The following is a 6,000-nucleotide window of genomic DNA, read 5'->3' on the forward strand; positions in this document are numbered from 1 at the left end:
TGAGAGGAGGGTTTTCCTGGTGTAGTAGTGTGTGTACCTGCCGTGTTCACAGCCATGCATGAACACCAGAGATCAAAGGATTGTGTGCCACGCACAGGGCCACACACATAGATCAAAGGATTGTGTGCCAAGCACAGGGCCACACACATAATTGGTGCTCAATAAATGTGTACTAAATGAATGAATAAATAAATAGGGCACAAATGCCAGGAGGTGGCATAGACTTTCTGTGAACTGGCCCCCTTCCAGAGCCTATGCATTTGCCCCCTAAGCCAGAGGAAGGATATTTGGAAGCACTGTGGCCCATAAATCTAACTTAGGGTTTAAAACTACTGCATTAAGAACTGCTAACACTTGTTGGATGCTTAGCACATACCAGTCATTGCGTGTACTAATTTGTATGTACTCATCCTATATAATAAAAGCCTAATATGCAAATTGTCCCCTCGACCAGGAGTTTGACTGGGAGTTCAACCACTCACTATGACATGTGCTGACCACCAGCGGGTGGTGCAGAACATGGCAGGTGTTGGCGATACAGCGCTGGCAGCAGGTGGCAGTGGAGGTGCTGCCAGCCCCATGGGCCCTGATGAGAGTGGGACTGTGGTGGGATGGTGGAGTAGGTGAGCAGGCATCACCAGGTCAAGGCATGTGTGAGTGGGGCCCAATCACCCCACTGATCGCCCTGCAGATAGCGACCAGTGGCAGCGGTGTGTGTGTGGGGGGGGGGGGGGGGGGGGCGGGGCTGCCGCCTGGCTCCCAAGTGCTGAAGGCGCTGGGCGGGGGCCAATGACTCAGGCAGAGGGGAGCGCGCAGGGGCCCAGGTGCTGCCCAGGGCCCAGAGGTCAGCTGGGACCTGCCCTTCCACACCAGACACTCACACTTCAATCGCAGGCCAGGCCTAGGGACCGCACCCGTGCATGAATTTCATGCACCGGGCCCCCAGTTTCATTGTAATGATGAAGGTACTGTTGAACCCTTGCACTCCAACTGGTTTAACGAACCACAGAGATGGAGGATGTGAACTGCCATCTAGAGCAGCCTCTGCCTCTTGTGCAACTGGACACAGGTGGCCGGAGACCCCCCCTGGAGCGTCTTACAGGTCATTCTCTAGAGCATGCATCCTTGAAGGAAGGGTTGTAGAATGACTATTCCAGGGCCCTCCAGAAACAGATGCTCCCAGAAGTTACCTGGGAACCCATGGGTCACGGCAAAGCCTTGGAAAGGGACTCCTCAAAGCTACCCACTTCATGGTGCATGTGTGTGTGTGGGTACATGAGTGTGCACATACTGCCTTTTAACCAGAGCTCCTTAGGTGCCAAACCCCAGTCCTTTTCAGATATATTTCTTTTCATCCTCATAGCATCCTGACAGGTTAAGCACCCGGTTTTCTTACTTTATAAATAAACCTAGACATCATGAAATGAAGATCTGTTTGTCGCTGCAACCCCAGTTTCGTGTGTCCAAGACACCATAGGCAACCTGCACATTACACTTAATCCTTACCTGGGGAGTGTTTTGAAATAACACGTTGGGCTCCAGACCAGACCGTTGAATCAGACTCTCCAGGGGTGGGGCTTTTTTTTTTTTTTATCTCTGCAGGTAATTACCACATGCAGTGAGGTTTGAGCACTACTTCTATAGGAAATGCAGAGACAGAGCCTAGGTCCTAACAGAAGGAGCTCATTCTAGTAGAGATCTCCATAAGTCATCAGGAATAGAAAAATCTCAAAATTGCTCCCTGGCCCAAAGCATCCTAAGACAATGCCAGGCTGAGGAAAATTCTTGGACTTATCTCAACCTTGAGTGAGTGAGGTCATCCCCACATGGTCAAGGGTAGGAATTCTCGTTCCATCTCCAGAAAGTACAAATGATTGAAACCAGAATCCTTGCCCCCTTCTCCTACGGCACTGCTATTTACAAGAAGCCTTCAAACAGTCAGTGCTTATGAATTCCAGAAGTGGCCAATGATCTCCAGGAGCAAGGCAGCCATGTGAACCGAATAATGAAAGACCAAGGAAAGTGCCTCATGGCCCAACGAGAGGCTAATGGATGTGCAGAGACCAATGTGTCACCATTAGTTATGTCACTTCAGGAAAATCAGGAGGCCAGGACTTAAATGTTCTGCCCTACGGTCATTTCATATTTGTTCACCTTAGCAAAAGTAAGCTTGAAAAGAAAACGGGTACTTGTTCAAAATATTAGAGAAGCAGGACCATTTCTCGCTCCCTTTCTTTTTTCCTTTCTCCCTTTCCCTTCCTTCCTTCCTTCCTTCCTTCCTTCCTTCCTTCCTTCCTTCCTTCCTTCCTTCCTCTCTCTCTCTCTCTCTCTCTCTCTCTCTCTCTCTCTCTCTTTCTTTCTTTCTTTCTGTCTTTCTTTCTTTCTTTCTTTCATTTTAACCCACTGTTTCACTTTTGCCATTTTATTCCCTGGCCAAGTAACGGGATTTCTGTTAAGGTCCATGGATAGACGTTAACCAGGCGGCATTTAAATTCATTCGTTCCATAACAGCCTGCTGAAATGAAACTGGTCATTTGATAGTCTTAGCCACTAACACCTCCTAGACACCAAAGGTCGAAGAAGACAGCACTGCACATGTACAGTCCAACTTTTTACAAGGTCTAATGGATGCCTTTAATCACCAAATAAATCAATGTTGACGGTTGTGCCCCCTTGAAGTTCTAGTTTCCAGATGTAGACAACTAAATTATGAAATCCATGTTCACCAGGCCTTCTGTTCCTTTTCAGAGAGCGATGTCTTTCCTGTACTGAGGTATATGAGGGGATGCTGGGAACACCATGTCGGTTGTTTCAATGAAAGTTTAATAGGAATAAAAATCCCAGAGAATATAAGTGCACAGCCGAGTCCCCACAGCGTTCTAATCACCTCCCCCACCTTTCTTAAAATGTTGTGTGCCCAGAAGGGATGAGATAATGAGGAACAAGCATCAATTAAGCATGTCTTCAATCTACTTCGAAGTGGAAGCTTATCTTTCATTGAGTTATTTCCTCATGGCCCCAGTCAGCAGACTAGAGACCTAAATACTCTTGGCTAAACCACTTTATCTTGCTCGGGGGTAATAGAGTAGAAATCAAAATATTTCTCTAGCCAGTTGCTGCTGCCCAGTACAACGTTACCTCTGATTAATGACAGGTTTTAAATCAAAACACACTCCCCAGTTAAACTATAAACATAGCTGAGTGTAAATTTTGCTTCTTTTCCCCCCTTCATGTTCCATAGGGAGATTTTCATGCCCAGGCTGACACCTCCTCTACTTTTTCATCTTGGCCAACAAGGTTAAATAAGCATAAACGTCACTTTAATAAATCATCCACACAAAACACTCCGTTATAACCAACAGGAAGCCACTGTAAAAACGAGAGGTTTCAATCATAAAAAAAATGAGGCAATGGCACAATAAAACGTGGAACAGTGAAACTACGAACAGTTGATCTTTAAGAAAATGCATGTTAGATCCCTACCAACACACATATGACCCTAAATAGCTGTCTGTTAGATAAGCATGTCTCCTTTTATATTGAAAATACTATTGATTCTCATAAAATTGAGACGCCCATGACCCATTAAAAACTATACGTCATAGGTAGCAACCTATTAACAGTCACATTTTTAGAGGAATAAGGAACACTAGCGTTCACGATTAAGTATAAACTTTGAATTAAAGCCGCTTCACCTAACAGCATAACTGAGCCCTGTTCCAAGGCTGCCTGCAACCCTTCCAGATTCCTCAGGGACTTCTTTCCTGTAACTGTGGAAGGTGTGAGCTTGAGAAATCAATTGAGTGGTTTGTTCCGAGAGATAAATGGGCAAACACAGAACAGAAGACAAAACATATCAAACTATTCATTTCCTTGAAGGGTGTGCACTGACTGGAACCGATGGTTGTGGCAGGCGGTGGGACTTCTGAAAACCCCACAGAGCACCCACTTCTCAGATTCATAAATTTCGTGGTAGCAACTTCTGGAACACCGTGTCCTTATGCACAGGTGTGTTAGACCTAATCCAGCCAAGTGCACGGCACTCTGTTCATTACCCCGGCGCCTGAATTGGAGTGATTTCCATTTGCCACCAGCAACCACTCAGCCCTCTGTGTCTGGACACAGCGATGAAGTTTGCGATCTACTTTGTTGGTTGGTTGTGTGTGTGTGTGTGTGTGTGTGTGTGTGTGTGTGTGTTTAATCCTCACCTGAAGATAATGTTTTTATTGATTTTGAGAGAGAGAAGGAGAGAGAGAGAGAGAAAAAAAAACCACTGATGTGAGAAACATGGATCAGTTGCCTCCCGCACATGCCCCTGACCAGGGATCAAACCCGCAACCTAGGTATGTGCCCTGATGAGGAATAGAACACACAACCTTTTGGTGCAAGGGATGATGCTCCAACCAACTGAGCCACCCAGCCAGGCTGCTTTCTTCGGGGGGCGGGGGGTGGGGAGGAGGTGAGGGGGAGGAGGGAAAGGACAGGGGCATATACTTTGGATGTGAACAAGGAGTCTAAGATTATGGTCCTAATCAGAGAATGTCATAAATGAAAGTCTGATTCATTTGCTTCACCAACAGGTCCACGCTGGGAATCCTTTAAATTAGCCATTAAAGTATTTATAATATGATGCTTTTGGTTTGTTTTTCATGGTTTACTATACTTCTCAGAAGCAGAGGGTTTACTTTGCAGTAGTCTCCCCTGATCTGCAGTTTCACTTCGAGGTTTTATTTACCCGTGGCCCAAAATATTAAATGGAAAATCCCAGAAATAAACCCTGTATCAGTGTTAAACGGTGTGCTGTACTGAGGAGCATGCTGAAATCTCACGCAGCCCCACTGCTGCTCACCCAGGATGTGACTTGCCTGGCATATCCAGGCTGTATATGCTTACCTGCCCATTAGCCACTTAGTAGCCATCTAGGTTTTCCAGTTGACTGTCTCAGTATCACAGTGCTTGGGTTCAAGTGACCCTTATTTTACTTAACAATAGCCCCGAAGTGCAAGGGCAGTGATGCTGGCAATTCAGATATGCAACAGAGAAGCCTTAAGGACTTCCTTCAGTGAAAAGGTCCCTCCTAATATAGTGAGTGCAATTAGATCTTTTGAGAGAGAGAGAGACCATATTCACATAACTTTTATTAAAGCATATTGTTATAACTGTTCTATTTTATTATTGTTGTTGTTAATCCTGGCTGTGCCTAATTTATAAATTAAACTTTATCATGGCTGTGTATATATAGGAAAAAATAGTCTATATAGGGTTAGGTACCATCTGCGGTTTCAGACATCCACTGAGGTCTTGGAACATATCCCCCATGGATAAGGGGGGACGACTATAATGAGATGTACAGAGTGACAGAGCTTCCACACAGATGTGACCTCAAACTCCCCAGCCCAGGGCCACAGGGGAAGTTTGGTCAGGTCAGGGGGGCTTCTCTGTGCCTCAGGCCCCTGCTTGCTGGGCCTTTCTTCCTCCATCCACTTCCTCACTCCTTGTCTTTGATCTTCCCACTGCCTCCTTCCCCTCAACCTTGAACTTGCCCAAACCTGCCCCATCATTTAAAACACATTAACAAATTGCTATTAAATAGGTCTTCCACGTTTCCATCTTTATTTCTCTTCATAACCAAACCTCAAACAAACAGGCATATTTATTATCAATCAATCTCTTAACGTCCATTCAGTCATTCAGCTTACTGTAGTCCGGTTTCTGTTGCCAACCCTCCAAGGAAACGGCCCTCATTAAAGTCCCAAATCGCTTCCCACTGTCGAAATCCAGCGGCTGCCCCTGCGCTGGTGCGGGTGACCTCTGGCAGCGTGTTCATTGCTGGCCTGTGGCGGTGACCTCTGGCAGTGCTTTTCCTTGTTGGCCTCCTCCCCGTTCCCAGGCTCTCCTCTCTTCACAGTGCACTTCCCCGCTTCCCAGATCCCCGCCCACCGCTGGGATCACTCCTCCTCTGTGACCTCCCATAACTGACTTTGCTTCATAGCAAAGGCA

Source organism: Eptesicus fuscus, chromosome 16 (assembly GCF_027574615.1).
Source record: "Eptesicus fuscus isolate TK198812 chromosome 16, DD_ASM_mEF_20220401, whole genome shotgun sequence".
Lineage (NCBI taxonomy): Eukaryota > Metazoa > Chordata > Mammalia > Chiroptera > Vespertilionidae > Eptesicus > Eptesicus fuscus.